We start from the raw sequence: 26,793 nt of genomic DNA, 5'->3' as shown, positions 1-26,793 counted from the left end.
TTTGCCTTATGCCCTGGGCGCGAGTTTGCCCTGTGCCCTGGGGGCGAGCTTGCCATACGCCCTGAGGGTGAGTTTGCCCTGTGCCCTGGGGGCAAGTTTGCTCTGTTCCCTGAGGGCAAGTTTGCTCTGTGCCCTGAGGGCAGGGTGTCTCTATGCCCCTAGGGTGAGGTGGCTCTAACACCCTGAGAGGGCAGCGTGCTGTGGCTCTAGCTCTGTGGGCAGGAAGTGCAGTGGATGAGTCTATAGTATGGATATAGCATGCTTTGTTTATCCATTCCTCCAATTTGTATTTAAATTACATTTTGATGGACAATACTGTTGTTACCCAGTAAGTAATAATGTTTAATCTTTTTATTTCTTCTGCCTCAGCCTTTCCAGTAGTTGGGGCTACAGGCACCTGTCAGTGTGCCTGCTGAGCTGAATTTTAAACAATATGTAGGCAGCACGTTAATGAGGAAGAAGGACAAGGTATTCTGGGTGGAGTGATCAGTCTGCACATAGGACAAAACTATCCACTGATAGTTAAGGGTAGGGGATTATTGGTAACTGGAAAGAGAGGTTTCTCGATTTGATGTGACAAAATGGAGACTACAATGGATTGAAAAAAGAATGAGAGCCGAGGAAATGTAAACCATCCTCAGGAAGTTCAGGCAAGAGGGGACAGAATGACATTGAACAGTAAATAAGTACAGGAGGACTTGGGCCCAAGTATGTTTCAGGCTGGGGGAAAGTTGAACCATTCATTCTCCAAAGCAGGATTAAAGATACATACAGGCATTAGGATAAGTATGGAGGTGTTGGAACAGAGGTAATGAGATCTCATCACACTTTTTTAACCTTGATTTTCTTTATGATGTAGAATATGAAGGTCAAGGCTAAGATTTAGAAGGGCCAAGGTTGAATAGGTTGGAGAAGGAGAGTGATAAGTGTTTGGAAGAGTTGCGTAGCTATGAGGAAAAGCTGAACAAGGGCAGGTGGAAGGAGTGAGAACAGGTACTCACAGCCTGCCAGTGTAATCTTGTTCATATTAGTACCACTCTGAACAGCAGTGTTACTTTTCCATGGAAAAGATGAAGTCGAACTTTGATTCAGGTTTGGAGTTTGCTGGGCTAGCAAAGGTGCTGCATTAATTAATTCAGCTAATATTCAGTCAGGGCTGTTATATGTTAGGTATTGTTCTAAGCTTTGGTTTAAGTCCCGAGTAAGGCCCAAGTGAACCAGTGTATTAGGAAACACACTGGACTAGGACCTAGAAGAGCTTGCTTTAAGTCAGGGGTCCTCAAACTTTTTAAACAGGGGGCCAGTTCACTGTCCCTTGGACTGTTGGAGGGCCAGACTGTGGGCCCCGGGATGAGTCAGCTGCTAAGCAGGACAGGCAGTGGCAGCAAAAACACCCAGCGGGCTGGATAAATGTCCTATGCCAGCTGCATGTGGCCCGTGGGCCATAGTTTGAGGATGCCTGCGATGCCACTGCACTCTACCCAGGGTGATAGCTTGAGGCTCTGTCTCAAAAAAGAAAAAAATAATAAAATCATATCTGAGACCATGCCACTCACCTACTCAATTTCCCTCCTCCTCATGGCTGACTACCAACCTATAACCAGCCTCTTGACACTCACATATCCCTCTGTGACCTTACAGTGCACAGTTGTCCTTGGGCATGAGCTCCCCCAAAGCACCTGGATTAGGGGCTGGCAGACCTGAGTCTAGGCCAGTGCTGCCCTAAATGAGTTGCATGTCCCTGGGAGACAATCATCCAGGTCTGTGCATTTTCCCACCAGTGCAGCAGGGAGGCTGGGTATAGTCAGGTGTCAGGGTCTTTCTACCCTGAGCATCTCTCACCTCTGCGGTGAGAGTGACCAGCCATCCCAGCTTGCCCAGGACTTTCCTGGTTTTAGCACCCAAAGTCCCATGTCCCAGGAGAACTCTCCATCTTAGGCAAACTGGGATAGCTGGTCACTCTCCTTTTGGAGTCTTCCCCATCTCCATGGCTCAGAGGGTTACTTACAGTCAGTCCTGGAGTGGTCCCTGGGTGACTGTCTGTGCTCTAGAGATGACCTATCAGTCCCAGGAGGATTGGAAAAATAAGGGCCTCTCAGCCCTACCTACTGCCTCCTCAGTCAGGTAATTATTAATGAACAGATCCATGGGCACTGGATAGAGAGACCTCACTGGGAACTGGCTCCCCTCCTCCCAAAAGAACATCTACTCTTCTTTACTAGGGAACCCCAAGAGGGCTCACCTCTCTGTCTCTGTGCAGGGCTTGGAGGATGGCCTGGCCCTTGCTTCTCCCTGAGGCCCTTCATGTGCTGTGTGAACTTAGGCCCAGGGACACCCTCTCAGGCCCTCAGTCACCTCCTACCTGCACAGTAAGGGGCTGCAGCAGACCAGGGCGGCAGATTCCAGCACCTCCCCAGATGAGGTAAGGAGCTTCCAGGGAATGGCAAGGAATGGTAGAACATGGAAGTGGCGAGAACCTGCTCTCTGTGGGCTGGTCCTGCCAGGTAATCCTGGACTACATGACTTGTGAGCATGGAGTCCGCTAAGATTTCCTGAGTTGAACTGTAAGGACAGTGCATCCCAGAGCAAGGGTATCAGGGGACGAGGCCAGACCCCCTCCTTGAGTCAGGAATAATTTAACTTGTGTGTGTTTTTCTTTGACACTGGAGTTAAACCTGCTCTCTTTCCGTAACCAGTGAGCCTCTGCACCCCAGCACTTTTCTCAAGCAGAAAAGATACAGGGAGTGATGTGGCCTTGGGGGTCCTGAATGAGATAACTTGGACTCTTCAAGCTTCCTTTAGAAGAAAGTGTTTCCAGGTCCTTCGGGCCTTAACCCCAGTGGAACACACACCACTGAGCATCAGGATAAGCTGGGGTCCCTGAGCGAGGTGGAACATGGGACGGACAGAGCAGGTGCAAGCCCAGTCCTGGGCCCAGCCAGCCTGGGGTCCCAAACTGGTCAACACTGCCGATAGGTCAGGCAGCAGGAGAGGTATAACCCCGTTTAGTTCTCTCCTGCCTGCTCTCACCTCTCTCTCTCTCTCTCTCTGTCACACACACACACACACACACACATGCACACACATACACGAGGAATACTATCCTTAGCCCATTTCACACATAAGAAAATGTTAGCCCAGGGAAGTTGTCAGCTCAGATTCCAGAGTTAGAGTTTGCACCAGGGCAGCTGGACTGTGTTCTTTCTGGGCATCTCCTGGGAGCTTTGCCTCCACTTGGGCAAATCTTTAATGTCACCAGAATAGCAGCTCCAGCTTTGTGGGCTGGCACACCCAACTGCTGGGGCAGGATGTGGCACGTGGTATGTTAGCTCCTGAGCGAATGAATGAATGAGTGAATGATGGTTGTTGAGTTTTGGTTTCATAAAGGTGGGAATAAATTCCCTATGCAACAGTCTACAAGTTGGGTTTTACTCCCTCAGCCTGATTTCTGCAGTCAGTTAGGGGCTGATGCGGCAGATTCCAGGGGTCAGTGTGTTTGACGACAGCCCAGAGTATGGGCAGCTTGTCCCTGCTGTGAGCACATAGTCACTGCCCTTTGGTTCCTGGCACCTGCCCCTGTGACGCTCTGGGCAGAGGTTGGGCCTTGGAGTCAGAGAGGCTCTGCCACCACTGACTCTCTACACCAGTGTTTTTCAACGTTTCATCTCACAGCACACTTGAACCTATGGTTACTTCCACGGCACACTTAAATTATGCTGAGCAAAATAAGAAGGACTAAAGTAAAGAATATACTTATTGTGCTTTGAACTTCTTTCAAAAAGAATTTGATTAATGAACTTACAAATTTTCACAGCATAGCTAAGTTCCTCTCACAGTACACCAGTTTAAAATCACTGCTCTAAACCTCAAATTACAGGCACTAGTCACTTACCAAGAATGGCCGACATGAGGTGCAGGGGGACATCATTGAGCGTGCTGAGCCCCACAGCAAGTGTGGTTCCTCCTTCTCTTCTGGTTCCAGCAGTGGTGGAGAAATAACCTGCCCGGGTTGAATTCTGACTTCACCGCTGGTTAAGCTGCGTATTCTGCTTTGATGTCCTCATCAGTAAACTGTGGGTAATAATTGTCCCTAAATCTCAAGGTTGTCATGAGGAGTCAGTGATTTGACATCTGCAAAGTGCTTAGAATAGTGTCTGGCAATGGCACATGTCATTCCACCCTCCTATTCCAGATGAGTTGTACACTATTAATTCACTCCCATGTGTGTAAATATGGCTGACAAAGTGTGGTTAAACTCTGCTGAGTTGCAGTCCTGATAAAGTATCCCAAGAAAGCTTTGCCTAAAACATGCACATGAATCCCATGAGGTACATGCAGCCCTTACGTGTGACCAGTTATTTTCTTCCATAAAGGGTAGGTCCAGGTGATGAAAAGATGGAAAAGACCTGTGGACCAGTGGAAGCCACTGGTCTTGGACGGTCCAGAAAGGGAGGCTGACAGCCATCAGCACCGTGGCAGGCTGGGCTTAGCCACCAATTCTGCCCCCCAGAAGCTGGATGCTTCTTCTCCTAAGGCCTGAGGAGGGGCCTTTGGGATTGTTAAACCTTACCTGCTACATTGGAAGAGCAAAGGTTTCTTGTTAAATATCTGGAAGGCCCCAGAGGACAAAGAACCATGTCACAGGCATATCTGAGCTGTCACATCAGGACAGACCTGGTCTAGAGAATGAAAGCCAGTCAATGAATAATGAATGAATGAGGAGATGCCAAAGTCTCTGCTCAAAGCTGGGGGAGTGTTGTGGTCCTGAAAACAGCAGGGATCTCAGCCAGTACTGGTGTAAGAAAGCAGGGATGAGCTGTCTGATTGGGAAGCACAGGGCGGGTGTAGGGAAGCTGAGGACCACTCATCTTTGTCCCTCAGAAATGGTGGGGGGTTACAGCAGGGGCAGCACTAAGGTTCCCCCAGAGAGAGCTGCTTTTCCCAGTGTCCCAACAGCTGCCTGAACTGTGCTGTAGACATGATTCCCACCCCTGGTGACCCTCCTCTGCACCACTGGAACTTGAGCCCAAACTCATCTTTTCTTGGTGTCTGACTTATCCTCTAATACCAGCCCAGGGCTCCAGTTAAGCTGCCCTCTGCCTTAACCGTCCTCAATTCCCTTCTCATTTCCTACATTCCAGATAGAGCCCAGATATCTGCCCTTAAAAATGCTGTTGTGGTTTTGAATTTTATTGGCAACATAAGAATAGTGTTTGCTAGGAAAAATTGGGGACAATACAAACATGTAGAGAAGAAAATAAAGCCCCTGGCAAATGTGCTGTTTACCAATAACTAGATACAACTGGTTGCCTTGCAGCCTTTTAAAAAATGGGGTGCATGCATGTGATAGATACAGGCCAAAGTGATCCTCATGCAAAAATTTCACAGTAGGTGGTTAAGTACAGGTCTCTGGACTCTTAAATGCTTTACCCACATGGAAGAGGTTCGAAAAGTGGTGAGAGGTGAGACTGAGAAGGAGAGGAAAGAGGGCAGTGCTTCCCTATACTATCTTCAGAGTGAGGGCCTTCAACAAAGCACTCATGAAACACAGTGTGTGCTCCTGCAGTGAGGGGTGCAGGGGCCTGGAGCCTGAAGCTTGTCTGGAAATGTGAAAAGGTACAGGTGGACTGTGCAGACTCCCTGGGAACTCTGCATCTATTTCTTTGTCCCTCTCTTAAATTCATCAATTTCTATCTGACTTTTGGACACGTGGACACATTTTGTTTGGTATTTCTGGGTAACAAACCACCCCTAAATCTAGTGGCATAAAACAACACTAGTTTGTCATTATTGCTAGGGTTTCTTATCTGGTTGGAGTTGGGCAGAGGCTGAGGCTGGACATGCATTCAGACCACCCTTTGGTGTCCCTCCTAGCCTGAGGGCTCTTTGGAAACAAGGACAACATTTTATTCCTCTCTTTCTGTGCTTTCCCATCCTCTCTACCTTCCATTGGTTAGCACACTGCTGAGCACAGAACAAGTCCTTTGTAAAGGTCTGTTGAATAAATAACAATAATTACAAAAACTGTAACAATATCCGGTGTGCTGGCTCGCATATTTGATGTTGTGGCCACATTAAATCATCCTAGGAATCCTAAGAGATTTGCCTTTGGAGTAGCTGGTGGAGGCCCAGAGAGGTTTGAGGTCACACAGCTGGTAAATGGGAGGGCTAGGATTTGAACGCAGAAATTTCTGCTTCCAAAGGCCAAGCTCTTAACCTCCACTTTTGACTATTACTATGAGATTTAACCTCAGTCAACTGTACAGCCAGCCAGGAGACAGCTCCAAAACACATTTTCCCCTCAAAGAGGGCTGGACTCTCCCCCTGGGCCAGAGGGCTGTGCATCTCTAAGAGAACTCAGCTGCTCCTGAGGCCACCCCACGGCCGCAGCGGAGACCACCGAGGCTCTGAAAATCGGAAGGGTTCCACGGCCTTTTGCCCAGGACTGGCATTCCTTAAAATGTGGCCCTAGAACCCTCCATAAGAGAAGTACTTATTAAAAGTGGCGAATTACACAGGCTTTGCCCAAGGTCTTGAATCAGAATCACGGACGGGGTTGAGGCAGGGCGGGCCCGGGAAACCGCGCTATAACAAGCTCTGGAAACACAGGTCACCCACCGTCGCCAGCAAGCGCTCCGCGGGCCCGAGCCCCGCAGTTGAACATTTCACCACCAGAGGGCGCGCCACCATCTCTTAACCGCGCTGGCACCTCCTCCGGACACAGCGTCACTAAAATCCCTGCGCTGGGGCTTGGGGTAGAAAGAAACTGTATCAGTTTTGAGCACTCATACCTATCCCTGTGCTGTTCCGAACGTTAACTCATCTAGCCAGACACCCCCTTTTGCAGAGAGGGACTGACAGGGGCAGTCTTCTTGCCTTTATTCCCCCCCCCCCCGTTCTCAGCTGTTTCCTGAGCTCCTTCTTTGGCGAACTAAACCACCCCGTTCTGGTCGGTGGTGAGAGGCATACGTGCCAGCAGCCGCGCCCTGTGGTTGTGCCCTGGAGGAGTTCAGGACTCTGGGTTGACTGTGATGGGGATGTTAACTTAAAGAATAAGTGACTGAAAACTAGAGTCACAACCACTTGGGGTTTATTAAGCCAAGATTTGGAGGATGAGTCTGGGAAAAGTACAGCCCACAAGCGTCTGTTGTGTTCTGGGCTCTAGAAGAGAGTGAGAACTTCCAAACATTCAAGGGAGCGCACAGGGAAAAGGGTCGGGGAAGGAGGTGAGCAGAGGTATTCTTGTGAAGTTATACGCGGTGCGCATGAATCTGCCCAAGGATAAGATGAACATGGAATGAAAGGGAATAAACATTCAGTGTTGTGAACCTTCTCAGAGTGGGTAAAAGGGTGATCATATCTCTTCCTGATTTGCGTTTGTAAAGGTAAGTTGGAATCCAGATTTAAGAGTTTATTCCACCTACAGTCCTACGGTTGTAATTGACATGTGTTCATTTTATAGGGCCTGTGAATCTTGAAGGATTTGGGGGGAGAGCTGAAAGAAATAAAAATTTTACCCCCAAATATCCTCTATAGCTCTCTGACCTATTTTGAAGTGGCTGCGGATAAACAGGAGTAATGCTGTAAGGCTGGCCAGGTGGGGAGGCTGGGGAAATTTGCATATGCAGAAAATCTGTGTTAAATGCAGCCAGGCCTGGTGTAATTTGATCTGGCATAGGTTTTATTCTAACACCTTTAAAGGTCTGAATAAAAGCATTTCCCTGAGGGCTCTTATAATGAGGCCAGGCAGGCTTCCTTTCTCCCTCCCCGACCCTGTCCACCAAAAATAAAACCTGTTTAGTCATTTTCTAAGTCCTTTCATTTCTTAAAAGAGGACCCCTGTAGCTCACTGGGGAGAGGACAGCAGTGCTTTTGTGACTCAGTTCTCCTTTTTGGCATAATAAATATTGGGGGGGTGGTTCCTGAGATTTTCATTTACCCTTTACAGGGACGAGGTGGGGTGGAGGTTAGGAAGGGTTTCCAGGGGAAGGAACATTTGAGCTGAGCAGGATGACAAAGGGGAGGGTGGAGGTGGGGGAACAGTGTTGCTGGCAGGAGAATAGCAGGTGCACATGGCCTGCTGAAGAATGGGAACATGGGATGATGATGGATGTCCCCGGAGGCCAGGGTGTGGAAAGCAGAGTGATGGGAGAGGAAGGTGTCAAGGACACGTGAGTGCACAGCTGTCACCTTCATGAGGTGACAAGAGGCAGCCCAGGCAAGGCCACAGAGCTAGGGGTTGAAAAGGGGAGACAGGGTGGGCTTCCTGGAGGAGGTGGCATTTCTACTGATCTAGGCTTAGTTTGATCCAAAGACATTGATTACAACCACTCAGAGCAAGTATCACATTAGCCATGAGCATTTTCTGTTTTCTTCTGAGCAGATTATTTCAGAAGATGAAAATCCTCTGAGGGAGGGAGGGGTTGAGATTTCTCCAGGGCCTGCTCTACCCTTCAAACTCTATCCCTCAGTCCGCCACAACTCCAGCCCAGCCTCACTGCCCTTTCTGCCCTGGGCTCTGCTGTGTGCAGAGCTGGCTCAGTGCAGCTCCACCCAAAGTCCAGGCCTGGGGCAAACTCACCTGCCCCCACCCTTCTGTTCCCCTCAGCTCAGAGCCTCCTGGGTCTCCACCCTTTAGAGCTGGTGCGGGTAATGGGAAAGAACAGGTTTAAGAAACTGTTGTGCTGGCCCTTTTTTTTTTAATTTAATTTTTTATTAAATCATAACTGTATACATTTATGGGGTACAATGTGATGAGTTGATATACAAAGTGAGATGCTTAAATCAAACTGATTAACATAACCATCATCTCACTTATTTTTGTGGTAAGACATTTATAATTTGCCCTTAGTTATTTTGAAGTGTCCCCTTGCGTTGTGCACATTAGGTGAGATCCCACCAAATGCTCCCCTCCTCCCACCAAACACCCTCCACCCTCCCTCCCCTCTCTCTCGTCTCCTCTCCCCCTTGCTAGACTATATTTATGTTTTTTCCTTCATATGAGTGTGCAAGTGTTCATATATTGGTTTCATAATAGTATTGAGTACATTGGATACTCTTTTTCTTTCTTGAGATACTTGAGGAAGAAGAATATATCCCAACTCCATCCAGGTATGAAATATCTGACTCTGGGTCTTGATACTTTACCTGACTATTGACAGCTTATAAGTATCATCCCTCCCTCTCCGCCTTCTACCTCACCTCTGGGCCTGCTGATAGCACAGCCTGGTGCCCCTTCCTATGGTGCTATCGGTTAAGTCAAATAGTGCTTGGGAATCCTCACCCCAGACCCACTCACTAATCACCACAGCCCCCCAAGGCAGCCTTCTTTCCTTGCTTTCCCAAGCCATTTTTGGACCAGCTCCTATCCACTTCTCCCCAGAAAGCCTCATTATGTGAGTGTTAAACCTTTTTTTTTTTTAGTTTTGAGACAAAGTCTCACTCGGTTGCCCAAAGTGCTGTGGCATCATCATAGCTCACAGCAACCTCAAACTTTTTGACCCAAGAGCTCCTCTTGCTTTAGCCTCCCAGGTAGCTGTGATGACAGGTGTCCACCACAACACCCAGACAGTTTTTCAATTTTTAGTAGAGATGAGATCTCACTCTTGCTCTGGCTAGTCTCAAACTTCTGAGCTTAGGTGATCCACCCGCCTTAGCCTCCCAGAGTGCTAGGATTACAGGTGTGAGCCACCGCACTTCGTCGGCTAAACCTCATACTCTCTGGGTGCGTGTGTGGTGCCACTGGTCTTGATATCCAAACCAGATTTGCTTTAGGGAGTGTGTTCATCCTGCCTCTGGTTTTCAACCACCTTCCCTCTCCAGGATCTTCCCTAATAGTCTCTAGGGTCATGGCCAGACCTATGTAGGCTGGAGCTGGCAGCTTGACTAAATGATGGGTCCATGAGTTCCTGACCTGGGAAGTGGAATTTGGAAGTGGGAGAAGCCGTGACCAATAGTCTTGAGTGCGAAGTTGCGGTTGTGGCAGAGCCGAGAAAGGCAACCCAGAAACTCTTGCGGTGGAGTCCCTGGAGTTTTCTGTTCTGTGATCTAGTTGTTCTACACTTAATGAGGCTCTCTGACAGCCTTGCCTCGGCCTGGGGAGGGACTGGTTCTGCAGCAGATGAAACATGGCCACAGTCTTTGCTACTCCACCCATGAGAGATGGAGTTTATTTCCCTTCCCTCTGAGTCTGGGCAACCCTTCTAACTTGTTTAAATAACATGGGGCAGAGTGATGCTGTGCAAACCCTTGAGGCAGAGTTTTGAAATCTGCAGCTTTCAAAAGGCTGGAATGCTCCATCTTGGAAACCGGCAACCATGTATGAAGTTTGGTTCTTGGGACAGCCAAGCCGTGAGGAAGCCCAAGCTAAACAAATGGAGAAAAAGGTCCTTGTGGAGGAACACCAAAGCACCAGACTCTAAAGTTAAACCTCCATGAGTCTTCCAGCCCAGCCTAGCCTGGCCAGCCAAGGTCTTAATGCTGCTCAGTGAATAACCCTGACCAGTACCACATGGAGCGAAAGAACTGCCTGGTTAAGCCCTGCCTGAATTCCTCACCACTCAATCCTGAGCAAATAAAGCGGCTGTTGTTTTTAGCCACTAATGTTGTTGGACCAAGAAATCCATCCACCTGTCACCCAAGCCAATCAACAGAGAAGCGGATGAGACATCAGCAGTTTGACTTTTATTTGCCAAAAAGCCAGCGAGTCCAGAAAGCAGTGGGGATAACTCCCCAAAGAACTGGTCTGCCCTCCTCTTTTCTTTGTTATATTTTATTCTCACAGTAAAAGTAAACATCAGCAATGTTATTACTCATCATAGTTCAGGTTAACCAGATTCCTCCTCATAGGTTACAAGGTCACACATTATTTTCCTATCTTAAAGTGGTTCTATCTTTAGTCTAGAATAAACATGCTTTGTTCTAGACTAAAGTTATAGTTAGTCAACACTTCACTGGGCGCACAGAGTGTCCTGGGTCCTTGAACAATACTGTGGAGTCCAGTTCCCCAACTTAACCTATTGACAGTAGGCCTTGGAAGTGAACAGACAATCTCCAGATGTCAGCAGGGCGCCTAGGCTCATCCAGCCTTGTTAGAGCTTGACCCTGCATGAAACGGCTGCTCAGGCTAACAGGGGCTGGTAACACTGAGGTTGGCATTGCTTGGAGAATCCCAGACTGAAATGCTTTTCTAATGGCTGGTCTTTTTCCTATTTCTTTGTGAAGAACTTCTAGGCATAGCTCACCTGACAGATGGTAAGGAGCCTAACATCACGCCTGGGTAAATGATGGACTAGAAGGCTGGGAGCTGGAGAGGAGGTAGGGGACCTTTGTTGCATCATCAGTCACTTCTGAACACCTACCTGCCGCAGTCCTGGGCCAGACCCTGGAAACTGAGCACTGAGGGGGGCGAAGTTTCCATCCTCGTGGAACTTATATTCTAGTCAGATGATCCATAAACAAATAGACAGAATTGCAGCTCATGACAAGTGCCAGAAGAGCTACAGCAGGAGACGGGGGTATTGCGTGATTAGGAGCAGGAGGTCAGGGACATCTCCATCCTTGGCATTTAAGCCAGGGATAAGCAGGAAAGGGATAAGCCATGCAAACAAGTGTGGCCAAACATTCCAGGCTGCAGGAGGCGTGCAAGTTGCCCAAGCCACTCAGGAAGTCAGCAGCTGAGGCCAGAGGCCAGGGCATCTGGGCCATCCTAGGAGACTCTAAGGAAGAGGCAGCTGCTGCTTCACTGTGAAGCCACAGTGCCTGTTGCCATGGAAAGCATCTTGTAAAAAAAAAAAACAAAAAACAAAAACAAAGAGGTTCCTCAGCAGCACCATGGAAACAGCAGGAGGGAGATGGGGCTGGGGGAGGAGAGTCAAGGAAATTGCCAACCTCCAACAGGTGTGTGGGTGGGAAGAGGAACAGCATCAAACACAATGAGCTGATGATTACGCAGCAGTGGAAATGGCAGGTTTCGCTGCCGGGATGACTGAGTTGGATGTGCCTGCTGATAGCTGGATCATAGTGAGTTCAAAAACAAAAAGTGGAAAGCAAACAACCTAAGGAATGGCAGTGTTACTCAAATGGTGGGCGCCTGAGCAGTCAGATGTCAGGCGGGAAGTGGGAGACTACCACTAGACTCCTGGAAGTGATCAAAAAATACAGCAGTGTCTCAGGATATAAAATCAATGTCCAGGGCAGCGCCTGTAGCTCGAAAGGGTAGGGTGCCGGCCCCATATGCCAGAGGTGGTGGGTTCAAACCCAGCCCTGGCCAAAAACTGCAAAAAAAAATAAAATAAAATAAATAAATAAATAAATAAAATAAAATAAAATAAAAATAAATAAAATCAATGTCCACAAGTCAGTAGCCTTTGTATATGCCTATAATGTACATTTCTCCCGGAGGTCACAGACTGCTCTCAGCTGGGGGCTGGAGAGGGGCCCCTCCTCACAGGGTTGAATCAGCCCAGCCCAAAGCACAAATTCACTAAAACAAAGGGGTCCTGGCAACCCAGCAAGCTCTCTTCCCAAGTGAGGTCCCAGGCGGAAGGATCTGAGCAGGAAGTTGAGTGAGATCATAGAGATGGGTGGGATGGGGGCGAATGAAGCCAGGGATCCTAGCTCTGACACGTGTCCTGGGAATGGCAGTCAGGAGGCCATGTCCACCAGTGGTCACTGCTTGGTCTTCAGCAAGTCAATCCTCTCTCTGAGTCTTGGTTTCCCTATCTGTAAATCAAAGAGGTTGGACTGGTTAGGGGTTGCAAACTGGACTGCCTCTCCAGATGCTGCCATGCCCCAGGTGGGGCAGGATCACCTCAGCTGGGAACAGCTGGTGTAAAGAAGCTAGCAGCTTTTCTGTCCAAGGCCATATTAGCCCAGACAACCCAGTTTCTGCCCTGACTTGCTAATCTTCTACACAGTGGTGTGGGCGCATACACAAGTCCTACATTCTTGGTTTTCTTTTCTAGCCATTTCCCCAGATCAGAATCTCTGAGCACCCTCCAGGGATGTGCATACCCACACTGGGCTGATGGCCAGATAGGTAGCTGGGTTTGGAGGAGATGGAGCTTCGGGTCACCAGCAGATGGCACACAAATGCTTCCAAGGCCTCTGCCGATGCTGCCTTCTCCATCTTCTGACTCCCTCCAGGAACAGGACAATGAGCCTGAGAGGGCCACAGGGCCATGATTCTCAACCATGGCTGAGTTTTGCCCCACCCCCTGGCACATTTCCAGTTGTCACAACAGGAGGGGAAGGGTGCTACTAGCATCTAGCAAGGAGAGACCAAGAATGCTGCTGGACATCCCAGCATGCACAGGACAGCCCTCCATGGAGAGGGCCCTATGATATTGATACTAGATTTTTGACTTTAGATTTCCAGGCTATTGGTCTCCACGATTCGATGAATGAGTCGATGGACCACAGAATGAACAGTGAGGTTTTATTTACAGCTCAAAGAACCAAACCACCTTGCAGGGCAGGATGCAAGTGTTACAACTCTTATGAAAACAACTCTTACAAAGAGCTGTGCTTCTTTGTAGAGCGGGATCAGCAGTAGAAGTGTTACAGCTCCTACAAAGGACCAAGCCTCTTTGTAGAGCGAGATCAGAAGTGTTACAGCTCTTGCTCTTTCTTCCTCGAAGTTCTGCAACAGCTCGCTGAAGTCTTGTTCTTCTGCTCTATCTTCCTCGAAGGTCTGCAACGATCTGCGATGATCTTGCTCTTCTGCTCTCTTCCTCTCTCAAAGGTCAGCCACGATCTGTTCCTAGGCTCTCTGCTCAGGGGTTTATATAGGGGCAGTTGTCCAAATGAGCTGAGAGCTTAGCTGATTGGTCTATAAAATAGACCAGTCAGGAGCAGGATTGAAAATGGACCAATCAGGGATGCACTAGAGGAATCGCTAGTGTTTTTCCCCTGATCGGCCTGGTCTTTTTTGTTACTGGAGCCTCTGGTGGGAGAGGAAAGCTCCCCCTTTGGCTCCAGCCTGACAGTTTCTGTGCCAGCTGCTGCCAAGGCAGATCTGGCAGGTCCTCTAGTGCCGCTCTACTGGAGCCTCTGGTGGGGGAGGGAGGCTCCTCCACTTGCTCCAGCCTGCCAGTTTCTTTGCTGGCTGCTGCCACCAAAACAGAGGTGGCAGGTTCCCCAGGCCCTGCTCGGGTGAGCTGGCTGGGGTGCCACTTTTCCGGTATCATTATGACCAAGTTTCAAAGTCCTGATTAGAAAGATGTTATCAATATAATGAATTTTATAAAGAGAATATCTTAAAATTGAATCTTTGCAAGATGAGGTTTTACATTTAAAGCCCTTATAAGACACAGAAATTTTCTGCTTATAATGTACGAAGTACTCAAAAGTGTGATATTTAAAGATGAGTTGCATATTTTTTCTCAGATATTTCAAATTTGTTAACTTTTTTTTTGGCAATGAAAAGCGGATCTCCTTTTCAAGTGTATTTATTTCCTCCCAAATAAGCTAGCTTTCTGATATAAAAGATAGATTGCAATTATGAGTGAGAAAGTAACATTTTCAAAGTACAAACGAAAAACAGGCGCATGTTGGAGAATCTTTGGAAAGGAGGGAAACCTTTCTATGGATATGTAATGTTGTTGATCATCATGCAAATATGTTACCTATAAAAATTCTCATATCTGTAAACTTGAAAACAACTGGTAACAGAATTTTTAATATTTAAATTTTTTTTCCAAGCAAAGAGTTTCAGTGATTTTGAACCTGGGGTGGACATAGGCTACCCCTCTGTGGGAAAAGATATGTTGACAAGAAAATATGTACAGAAGTGATGTATGTCACTGCTGGGAATAGGCTTTGTGAGCCATGCATGGGTCATCTTGCTTCTCTCAGCACTGCTACTATGCCTAGTAATATTCGGAAAGATGAAGTAGACTAGTAGCCAGCTCTCTATGACATGAGCAAGAAACAATCATTGCTGTTTGAAGTCCCTGAAATGTTCGGGTCATTTGTTACAGCAGCATCCCTTCATCTATCCTGACTGATACACGATTAGTTTGTTAAAAATGTAAAAATACACCAATTGCTAATTTGCTAGCAAATAAAGCTGATTGAGATCAGGGAAGTTGAAAAATTTGATCTCCAGATTATTATTTTTTTTAGTGCTTTTTCTTTTTTCTTCTTTTTTTTTTTTATTAAGTCAAATACACATAGATCATGGATACATTCATGCATATGTGGGGTACAAGGTGCTGATTTTTTTTTCTACAATCTGGTGTGGTTAGATCAAGCCAATCAACATAGCTTTCACCTCATTTACTTGATTATTGTGCCAAAACATCTATGTTCTACACTTGACAGATTTGACTTGGACCCTTGTCATATGTTCCATAGGTGTGGTCTCACCCTTTACCTTCCCTCTGTCAAACCGCCCCTCTCCCCTCCATTCCCACTCCATTTCTCTCCATCCTGGGCTATAGTTGTGTTCTATCTTTCATACGAAAGTGTGAGTAAATATAAGTAGGTTTCATAGAAGTACTGAGTACATTGGATACTTTTTACTCCATTTTTGATGATCTCCAGATTATTAACAAAATCCTTTGCCTAATGGATGGGTTCCTTGTCTTACGGTTGGCAGGTGTTTCCTAGTCAGGCCATTCTGCCATGCTTGTACTCACTGAGAAGATTTGTTTGCCACTGCCCCAGCATTTCACCAGCATGTATTCCGTTAAGAGTTAAATGCTGTTTCTTCTTCTCTTAGATATATTGTACTAGGTCGGGAGATTGTTGAAGGCATAGAGATGTCTCATTTACCTATGCCACTCTGAGTTTAGTCCAGAGATGGCGCAAGTAGTTACTAATTTAAATGTCTGGTGAGTAAATGAATATGCACAGAGCTTCCTTTATCTTGGATCAGCTATCTCCATTCTTCATAACTCAGTTTATTTTAACTGGCATTTGCAGAACCTTTGTCCCAGAAAGTGGTGGGGAAGTGGTGTGGGTAGATTGAGTGAGGGGATCTGGATTAGTGGCTGGCTACATTTATTCATCGTGAATGTGTAATCTTAGATGTGTGGTCTAAGCTGTCTTATACTCCCCATTTATAAGATGGGTGAATATCCACCTCACTGGGGTATTGAGGAGGACTGAGTTAGATGACATCATCAAAGTGCTTTATTCCACCAATGTTATAATTTTATCATCTCCTAAGCACTGTTAGGAGTATCCTGGTTGCTTTGAATCTGTCTTTTGTATTAAGACTGGTCTGTTCTGTAGGCTCTGGAAAGAAAGTCAGGAACTGAGATAGAAGGTTGTATCATGAACTAAATAAATGAAACAAATATTTCCCCTTTATTTCTATTTAGCTAAGTGATGTCATTAAACTTGGTATGTGCACGTCCATGCATCCCACCAAGCCCCTGATCCTTTCTGGGATTGTCAAATGCCGTGGGGAGGGCGTGCTGGTCCCTGCCTTTCCCCGGTGCTGCTGAGAGTGTTTTCTCAGGGCTTCCTACATACGTCAAAGCCTTTCCTACTCCAAGTGGCCTCTACAGGGCCACCCCAGTTGGCAGGGCAGTTCTTTCAGGGGCTGAGTCACGGGGGGAAGAGGAACAAACTCTGTGGTTCAAAATCAGTACCTGAAACTATTTTTTATTCTAACATAAGAGACAATTTAATCCCCAATGTAGCCAAGAATGTAGATTCTTGACAAATTGCATGAACAGGCAAAGCTGCTCTGGGTAAGACCACAAAGAGGGCAGAGTCCAAGACCCCTGAGTCTGGGTTCGGTTTTACGTTTTATTAACTGCATGACATTGGGAAGTCACTTAACCTCTGAGCCTCAGTTTCCTTCACTATAAAATGGGTAGATTTCCCATTTCATGGCAGAGGTGAGAGTTAAATAAGGTAACTCAACATCTAGCGTTTGTAGGAAAGCTGAATACGTATTCATGTGTATATACATACATATATGTAGGCTCTCTTCCTTGCAACAAGGGAAAGCAATGAAGCCTTGAATCTTTATCAATCCCCCTTGTTTGGACTCTTTCTCAACTAGTTTATTTGGAGCAACAAAGTTCTCAATGACGAGGCTGCATTAGCCTGACACCACCTCCGTCAGTGCCAGTCAGAAATGTTTATAGAGGCCCCATGAGAGAGGCACAGGAGCGGTAACCAAAAACACACCCAGATTTGGGGCTAATTCTTCCAGATCTAGCCTTGTAACCACACATGCTCGATTTTGCCATTACCATGGTTTAAATTACAGTGGATTAAATAAATGTTTTACCTTTTTTTCCATTGTTCTATATGTATATAAGGTTTTTTATTTGTCTAAGTAGTTTTGTTGAGATATAATTGATACACACACACACAAAAAACCCTATGCATGTTTAGTGTGTACGATTTGATGAGTTTGAGCATGTGTATACACCATGCCATCGTCACTATAATCAAGGTGACTCACATGTCTGCCACCTACCAGATTTTCTTATGTCCCTCTGTGTGTGTATGTGTGTGTGCGTGTGTGTCTATTTTTAAGAACATTTAATATGAGGTTTATCCTCTCAAGGAATTTTTAAGTACCCCATATTATATTGTTACATACAAGCAGGGAAAGGTTTGGACACAGGATAGTTACTGGTTGATGCTGAATTGGGCTTTCCTTGCCACTCTTTCTGAGTTTTCACAGTCCCCACATTCCGCAGAAGAGCCACCACTGGGAATAGAGAGCACAGGCCAACCTGGAGGTGGCAGAGACTGTACCACAAAGACAGTGAAGGCATCATGGCAGCCTCTGAGGGGGATGCAGGGGGAGTGTAGTACCCAGACACGGGATCAGAGGCCCTGGGGCTCTCTTACCACCAGGAAACCCCAAACAACGTTTCCCTGGGGGATTTCTGTTTCAGGTGGGAGTAGGAAATTCAGGAGGGACCGAATCTGCTTTGTGGGCCATAGGGGCTCAAAATGGGAGTCTCTGGGTGAAGAATGCCCCTCCTGAGAGCCCCAGAGGCCCTGCCTTTTGTAACTTGAGATGAACACTCAGAAGAATCACAAGAAGCAGGGAATAATACGGGGTGGGAGGGAGAAAAAGCTTCCAGAAAACATTCGATGATGCAAATGATTCTCTTCAAGAATGTCAAATGTAATCACATGCATTTAATCTGCTGAATGCTTTTCTAAGTTTCTTGGGATGGTAAGAGGCCACCTTTGGCCCAAGCAGCATCTCATAGAACAACAGAGAGTGATATAATCAGGCTGCACTGAAGCCCGTTCCGGGACTTCCGTGCCTTCGCAATCCTTTCATCTTTCCCCTTTCCTTCTCCCTCCTCCTCTTCCTTCCCCTAATTCCTTTTGCCGTTTCCATTAGTTAATTTTTCTCTATTACTGCCAACTGATTTTTATCCCCTCCTTAGTCCACATGGCAGAGCAAAGCCACCAAGAGCTCCAACTTACAGCTCTTTTACTTCAGAGAACAGTTAGATGAAGCATCCCTTGGTTTGGAATCCAATTTCCATCTTGGGTCTAGTAGCCACCTCAGATGCATCAGTCACAGACAGAGGCCGGGGACCATTGTACCATTACAGTAGCTGCTACGGTAAGGACAATCCAGTCGATGGGGAAAGGAAGGTTTCCGGATGAGGAGGCTCTCTGCAAACAGAGCAATAGTGTCGGCTACAGCTGTTTAATTTTTTAAATTGTTACTTCGTTACCTAACAACTTTTAATATCTATTCACAAGGTGTTGGCATATCTGTGTATACACACCTCCATTTCTTTTTTTTTTTTTTTTGAGACAGAGCCTCAAGCTGTCCCCCTGGGTAGAGTGCCATGGCATCACAGCTCACAGCAACCTCCAACTCCTGGGCTCAAGCGAGTCTCCTGCCTCCGCCTCCCAAGTAGCTGGGACCACAGGCACCTGCCACAACGCCTGGCTATTTTTTGGTTGCAGCCGTCATTGTTGTTTGGCGGGTCCGGGCTGGGGATTCGAACCCGCCACCTTAGGTGTACGTGGCTGGCGCCTTAGCCGCTTGAGCTATAGGCGCCGAGCCACACGCCTCCATTTCTTAATATGATACCTATATTTTCTCATAAAATGAAAGCAGAAAAATAGCACCTCTAAAAGCTCTGTGTCTGTGTGTGTCTCATCACTCAGCCCCCCAGTTTTCTCCCCTAGACTATTAGGCTGGTAACAAGGATATTCTTTTCCTGCCACTGTTCAAAGAAAAAGACCAGGATCATCTGTTGTGTTTTGACAGCCTCCATGAATACTCTATTCACAAAACCCATTGAATTGTGCACCTTTAAAGGCTTGAGTGCTATAGAATGTGAACCATTTCTCAATAAAGCTGGGAAAGATCAAGTTCGTAAGCATCTACCCCATGCCAAGAACTGTTCTAGACTCTGAATGAGCAGCAAGGAAGTGTCTGTCCTCGTGGGAGCTCTTTCTAATGTACAGAGGGGACATGGATAAGGAGAAAAGTAAAGCAGAAAAGCGAGGTGGGAGTGGGAGATCAAGTACTATTTGTTACGTGCCACAGGCCACCCAGGGAGGCATCTCTGAAGCTGGCATTGGGCAGAGGCCTGTGGAAGTCAGAGTGCATGTCTGGGACCCCCACAAGGGGCCACCTCTCCAGCCAGTGTTTCTCCACTGTGGCCCATGCCTTCTTTGGAGGTCAGCTAGTGAAGGCATCACGGCAGGGCAGGTGGGGTGAGGCACCTGCAGTCCTCACCACCCTCCTCTTTAATCAGAGCACCTCTACTTTGTTTATGTTATTGAAGCTCCATGGGAAATTATCTTTGAAAAATCGTTGTGTTACAAAATCAAACCACTGACCTCGGGAAAAGACTGTGGATAGGGGAGTGGACACGGCCCCCCTGGAAGAATATTGCGTTAACTTGTGACTGAGACCAGGATAAAGGCAGGACAGGTGTTAGGAGCTGAACTATGTCTCCCTCAAAAAAGAGATGTTGGCTCGGCGCCTGTGGCTCATGTGGCTAAGGCACCAACCACGTACACCCAAGGTGGTGGGTTCGAATCCAGCCTGGGCCTGCCAAACAACAATGACGGCTGCAACCAAAAAATAGCCAGGCATTGTGGCGGGTGCCTGTGGTCCCAGCTACTTGGGAGGCTGAGACAGGAGACTCGCTTGAGCCCAGGAGTTGAAGGTTGCTGTAAGCTATGATGCCATGGCACTCTACCAGGGAGAAAGCTTGAGGCTCTGTCTGAAAAAAAAAAAAAAAGAGAGAGATGTTGAAGTCATCACTGCCAGGACCTCAGAATGTGATTATATTAGGAGATAGGTTCCTTATTATAAAGTTAAAATGAGGTCATGATGATTGATGTCCTTCTGAAGAGGGGAAATTTGAGCACAGACATAGACACGCACAGAGAGAAGATGATGGGTAGACGGCTGTGTGATGACAGAGTCAGAGATCAGATGGATATAGCTGCAAGCTGAGGAGTACCAAAGTTTGCCGCCCACTGCTAGAAGCTGGGACAAGGCAAGGGAAGATTTTGCCCTGAGTCTCAGAAAGAGTGGGCCTGCCAACACTCTGATCTTGGATTTCCAGCCTCCAGAGTTGTGAAACACGAAATGCCTGTGTTTTAGCCTCCCAGGCTATGGTAGTCTGTTACAGTAGCTCTGGCAGACTAATACTACAGGTAAGGTGAAGCAGGTGAGGGTAGAAGGCTTATATAGGCAGGGACACAGGATCTGGAGAAGGGCCACCTGTCGGGTAAGTATTGCAACAGTTGGTGACAGGGCTGAGGGCCTGCCCAAACCAATGCCCACAATAGACTTGGAGGTGTAGCTGCCCTAGAAGGTCAGTGGCATCAAGGTCCAGTGATGAGGAAGAGGGAGGGGTTGGAGTCTGGCCTGAATGGCTGGGGGTTAGTGGGGGTCAGGGGAACATTGGTTTGGAGATGTCCACTGCGATCATGAACACAGGAAGAGCCGTGGGAGTAGGATTGAGGCCAGGGAGTCCACTTGGGGCCACCTGGACTTTAAAAGCATAGGGGGAGCTGTGCAGGTGGCAGTTGGACACATGGAACCAGATAGAACAGTTCTTCCCACATCTGGCTGCTTCCCACCTTTAGGACTCAGATCAAATGTCTCCTCCTCTCTGAAGCTTTTCTGCTTCTGGGCTAGTTACCTCCAAGTTATTCTCTGTCCCACGAGGGACTCTCTGTTTATACAGTATGTGCCATCTTTTTATTTGTTTACTTACTTGTTGGTAGTCTGTCTCACTCCCCTGGTCCATAAGTCCCTCACTTTTAGCCACTGGGTCTCCATTGTCCAGCATCTGCCATATGAAAGAATGAATGAAGAAAGCTGGCGATGTCAGCTGAGCTTTCAGATGCTGAGGCAACATTTGGGGTAAAAATGCTTGTCAGGGATCCACACCTGGGAAAGGAAGTGGGGGAGGCAGGGCGGGGCAGAGGGGAAAGCCCTGGCCCACCCGGAGCACAGGAAGAATGCTGCTCAGCAGAGTTCCCTGTTGGGTGCCAGGGCCCCTGAAGGAGCAGACAGCCCTGACCACTGCCCCACACCTGAAGGCAGCTCACCTTCATGGCCACTACGCCCAGGCTGGACCTACAGATCCCCAGCGTCATGGTCCAGGTGGCAGTGTGTTGAAACCAGGACAGTGAGCAGACGATGTTCATGCCAAAGGACACGTGCAGGGCAGACGCTGGGGGAGGGACGAGGGTGCGGCCCCTTCTAACTGCGAGGAATCTGGGGAAGCTCTTGGGAGGTGGTAAAATGTGAATTGAAGGGTTTGTTTGTGGCTGTATGAGGCTGGAGTAGAGACAGCCCTGGAAGGGGAGCTTCTGGATGTTTATGAGAAGGGATGTGCAGAGTTTAGCTGTGGCCCGGACACTCCTCAAGAAATGGGTGTCACCTGCAGGACCACAGAAGAGGCAGATCCCAGAGGATGGGCCAAGGACAGCCCATCATAGGACAGCCTTATTGCTGAAAACAAGCTCTTTTCCAGTAATGAAAAATTGCTTTTCTTTGTCTTTGAAGACAGAGTGGAGAACATGAGTAGGGCTGCTTAGGCAAGTGGAGCAGGGCAGCGGGCAGGGCGTGCAGCCAGGAGGCTGGGCTTCTGCAGAAAGCAATGTTACACAACTGTTCCAGAATCAAAGTCCAATTAAAGAAGAGAGAAGCAGAGTTCAAGGGGATGTGGGCATATGGCATCTCTTTATAAACTGCTGGGCAGGACAGAAAGGAAACCGGATCACAAGTCACCTAAGAAGTGACAGAAAAATCTGTTTCTACCAGTTTCCTAGAGGCAAAGTAGAACTTTCATCTTCCAAGAAAACCCCTGATGGTTGTCACAGTCACCCTCCAGGGTAGGAGCCAGAGCTGCTGGCATATTTTGTGCCTCTGATTACAGAAAAAGCAACAGCTATTTGCTGCTAAGGGTGGCACACATCTGCGTGGAGATCACACGGCCAGGCCTGACACTGCCTTTTCCCACTGGGGCTGCCTGGGCTAAGCAGTGGGGCTCAATCTCCTGCCGGTGGCAATCTAGGTCCCAGAGAGGCTTCTGCTACAGGGACACCCTTGTTACACCTGCCCACTTCTCCCTGCCCTCCGCTCCTCCAAGGCTCAACCCTGAAATACCAAAGAATCCCAAGACTTGGTGCACCCCGGATTATCACCTTAACTCCTTTGCTGGGTTTAAGTAAAGAGTTCAGTATGTGCCTGTATTTTTTTTCCTTTTATTAAATTTCTGAGTTTAGGGACTGTCTTAGTTCATCTTCTGTTGCTATAACGGGCCACGGAGCCAGAACTTGACAAAAGAGGTTTATTTCTTCTAGTCTGGGAAGTCCAAGATTGGGCAGCTATTCTGACTGGCATCTGGTGGGGCCTTGTGCTGTATCGTGATGTGGCAGAGGCATGACAGGGTGAGAGGGACATGTTGAGGGACAAACCTGCTTTTATCTAACCTCTTAGACCATTAACCCATGAATAGACTGATCTACTCATGACCTGGTCACCTCTTGAACGCCCCACCTTTTAAAACTATTACATTGGGGTTCAGTTTCAACATGAGTTTCAGAGGGGGCAAACATTTAAATTATAGCAGGGACCTCATTATCTATTTCAAGAGACTGTTTGACATAGAGAAACCATAGATGAATTATGAAACTTTCACTGGATTCCAAATATAAGGAGGTAGAGCTACTATACTTCCCTGGGGGAACCTGCCTGTGTGGAAGTTTGGGGGACTTTTGTTTAGCACTGTTTCCGTACGACCAAACAGTGCCAGGCACAGAGAAGGCAGTCAGCAAAAACTTGCAAGTGGATGAACGAATGAATGGTAGTGTAGGGCAGCCTTTATTCTCATTTAGGGATAGAAGACCGTGAACAGCTCAAAGCTGAAAGCCCTGAAATTGAAATGCATTCGAATTTCAAGAGGAGGAAAAGAATCTAAGATAGGACTTTCTCTTTGTTGCCACATGAAAATTGTAATTAAATAAGGATTAAGATAAGTATTTGTTCAGTGTCTGTACCACCACCACCACCACCGCCATGACTCTTATGACCATCTCTGTCATCACCACCACCAGCACCAGCACGAGCACCATCATCACCACGGCTATCACCATTACCACTGAAAGGCGGCCTTGCTAATGAACTAGCTAACAGAGAAAGATAAACTATCAAACAGAGAGTAAGAGAAATAAACTCACAGCACAACACAATTGTTTTTTTAAAGAAAAACTCACAGCACAGTTTCCCTTTGTTTTGTTGATTAAGCACCTGGGAACTCAGCGCTCTTTAGCTTAACTTGTTATCTCTAAGAGTTCATTTTCACAGCCTTGAAGAGCTCTAAGTGGATGGCTGGAGTGTGAGTTTCTCACTTCTCAAAGAGAAATGACTGCCAGCAGCCTCTTGTTAATCCGTCAACAGCCAAAAAAGAAAAAGAAAAAACCAATTCCTTTTATCAGTCAGCAGAGTGGAAAATAGGAAAAAGGCCAACACGGCAGCTTCACAACTGTCTCCTGCTAATTAGAATGTGGCCATGATTTTTCTTTTACCTTAATAAAACCCTGAAGCCACTTGACATCAGCACCCACAGACCTCTTTCACTCTTATGCTCTGTCCTTTTCCTAATTTCTTTGGGAAAAAGTAAACTTTATACATGTACTACTTTTTATCCTAAAACATCTTTATCTGGCTCAGCATCCGTAGCACAGGGGTTACAGTGCCAGCCACATATACCGAGGGTAGTGGGTTTGAACCAGCCTAGGTCAGCTTAGCAACAATGACAACTGCAACAGAAAAAATAGCCAGGCATTGTAGTGGGCGCCTGTAGTCCCAGCTACAGGGAACCTGAGGCACGAGAATCGCTGAAGCCCAAGAGCTGGACATTGCTGTGAGCTATGTTACTACAGCACTCTACCGAGGGTGACATAGTGAGACTCTGTCTTGGAAAAAAAAATATTTTTCCACTCTTACCATGAGCTCCTTGTGAGAGCCCACCCTGACAGCCACCACCTCTATAACCACTGTCACTGGCACTACCACCTCCATCCCACCACCAATACTGTCTCCGTTACCACCACCAGCACTAAACCTTCAGTACCACCATCACCGCCATTACCACATCCATCACCATCATCACCATCATTACCATCATCATCATCACCAGCACCTCTATCTGGCATCATGACCGCCACCACCATCATCACCACTGCTACCCTTACTACCACCACAGCAATCACCACCATCACCACCATCACTATTAGCACCACCATGAGCATCTCCATAACCACCGTTATTGCCACCATTGCAATCAGCATTAGCAGCTCTAGTGCCACGATCACCAGCACCACCATCATCTCCCCCGCTACCTTCTCCCTCCGGAGGAAGTCATATCTACATTAGATTTTGAAGCTAGATAAGAATTTCTCAGGTGATAAGCTCACCGAAATCTGCTTAACAAAGATTAAAATGTGTATATTGTTGCTGAAATAACTGCTCTGGCTTTTAATATGGTGCAGGCATGGATCCCATGAAGGAACAACGCCAAAACCCAAGAGGACAGCTGTTGCAGCATCCAGTTCATCTTACGAATTTCAACAAGTAGTCATGCAATAAATGTTTTGGTTTTCAAAAATCTAAAAAAAGAAAAAAAAGAATTTCTCAGATGGACAAGAAACAGGTATGACAAGCCCAAGTGCCAGCTCGTGTAAAGACAGGAAGGACTTGTTTGGGGTGGAGAAGGCTCAGGATTTGGGCTCTTCCATAGTGTAGAGCTAGCAGAGGCTGAACAAGTGTGTAGACTGAGGGTCTGGGGAGTGGCAGGCAATCTACCACAATCACAGTGTTCTTAACTGTTCTAGTTAACAAACTTGGATTTTCTGTCATAGGCAGGTGGTTTTGGTGAGGGAAATCACACTTATTCATCTATATACTTATTCATTAATTTATTTGACAGGTATCTATTGCCTGATGATCAAGTTTCAAGAGATACAAGGGAGACACCCAAGAAAAAACCCACAAAATCTGTTTAAATGATCTCATACATGCTGACAATAAATCTAGGAGATTGTGAGTTTATATCTATTTCATTATTACTGGTAAAAATAGCTTAAAAGCCCCAAAGAATATTTATATAATTAATGTTCATGATGGTCCTGTCTGGGATGTATGAAGTTTGGAGAGGCCAAATGCCCCAGACATATTCAGCTAACCAGGCTACATCCGGAATTCAAAGCCAGGCCACTGGGATGTCAAAACCCCTGACCTTTCCCTTTCGAAGTGCTATCTGCAAAAGCAGGAAACTGTGATGCCACACAAAGACTGTCAGGTGGGTGATGAGGACTGGGATATTTTGGACATTTAATTTGACGTACTTGCTTGAGGACAATGCTTTCATGCGCCTTTCTTTGTACCCTTGATTAAATGCAGGGAGTAATGACAAAGTTCTCTCTTTCCAGTATTTTCCCATTTCACCTTGAGAACACCTTGGGCTCCCCAGGAAATTTGCCATGTACAGTTGCCCTTGGCTGCCCCAGCCCAGGGCTGTGGAGGCTCTAAACACACTCCTGGGGAAGTTTCATCCTTGTATGTTTCGGTGCAGACTTTCAGCCTGAACGGTCTCTGGGACGCTGGAAGTGTGTGAAGGCTCCTTGGATAGTCCTCACTAGCTTCCTGCCCGATGTCTTACTGGCATCAGAAGGGACCACACAGGACAAGGAAAAGCACTGGAAACCGGTTTCTTCACCTGAACCTGAGCAGGCGCCACACCAGAACAGAACTCACAGGCCCAGTCTGTTGGGCATTCTTCTTGGCGTCTGAGAAATCATTCATTGTCGGGGAGAAAAAAGAAAGCTTCTAGTTCTAAGGAAGGGGGCCAGGGAAAGAATGGAAACAATTTCCAGTCCAATATATCAAAGAATATAGGGAATAATTCCACACCCAGGTATGTAGGCATCCCTATGTGCCAAGCACCCAGATACTCAGCCACCCTGGAGCGAGGGTGAGCAGTATTACCCCCTGAGTCCAGCATTAGCTCCATATACAGGAGACCATGCTGGTACACAGTCGGTGCCAAATGCATGCTTGTAAATGAGTAAGTGATGCATGAAGGTTAAAGGAGGATTTAGTCAGAAATCTAGGAGGCATCTCTTATAGGAAGGAATCCAGGGAAGCTGCCCTTTTTGCTTTGAGGAGACAGATGGTGAGAGATAGGATGGTGCTATTCTGGAAAATTCTGCAAAATACACACATGGATTGCTCCACTGTGCCTCCTTTCATGATGTGCACTGCCGGGGATGCTAGCTATATTAAATGTTATCCCAGTGCTCTGATGC

The 26,793-nt window shown here is 47.1% G+C and overlaps 1 protein-coding gene and 1 long non-coding RNA gene across 3 annotated transcripts in view; one reads left to right on the top strand and one right to left on the bottom strand.

Moving 5' to 3' along the window:
- LOC100960146 (kallistatin) overlaps positions 1-2,099 on the bottom strand; it is a 16,055-nt gene extending 13,956 nt beyond the window's left edge. The window contains exon 1 of the mRNA XM_003787014.3: positions 2,009-2,099. The gene's annotated coding sequence lies outside the window, so the exon portion shown is untranslated. The remainder of the gene's footprint in view (positions 1-2,008) is intronic.
- Positions 2,100-2,134: 35 nt separating this feature from the next.
- Positions 2,135-26,043, top strand: LOC111724175. Of its 2 annotated transcripts, XR_002772512.1 has the most exons (5): positions 2,135-2,422; positions 3,878-4,073; positions 24,979-25,139; positions 25,416-25,787; positions 25,918-26,043. It is a non-coding gene; the product is annotated as an uncharacterized LOC111724175 (long non-coding RNA). The 2 variants fall into 2 exon arrangements; XR_002772511.1 differs by lacking the exons at positions 24,979-25,139; positions 25,416-25,787; positions 25,918-26,043 and having other exon boundaries at positions 2,149-2,422; positions 3,878-4,324.
- The last annotated feature ends 750 nt before the right edge of the window (positions 26,044-26,793 follow it).

Source organism: Otolemur garnettii, unplaced genomic scaffold, assembly GCF_000181295.1.
Source record: "Otolemur garnettii isolate 467f Iridium unplaced genomic scaffold, OtoGar3 scaffold00020, whole genome shotgun sequence".
Lineage (NCBI taxonomy): Eukaryota > Metazoa > Chordata > Mammalia > Primates > Galagidae > Otolemur > Otolemur garnettii.
This window is presented reverse-complemented; position numbering and strand designations above follow the sequence as displayed.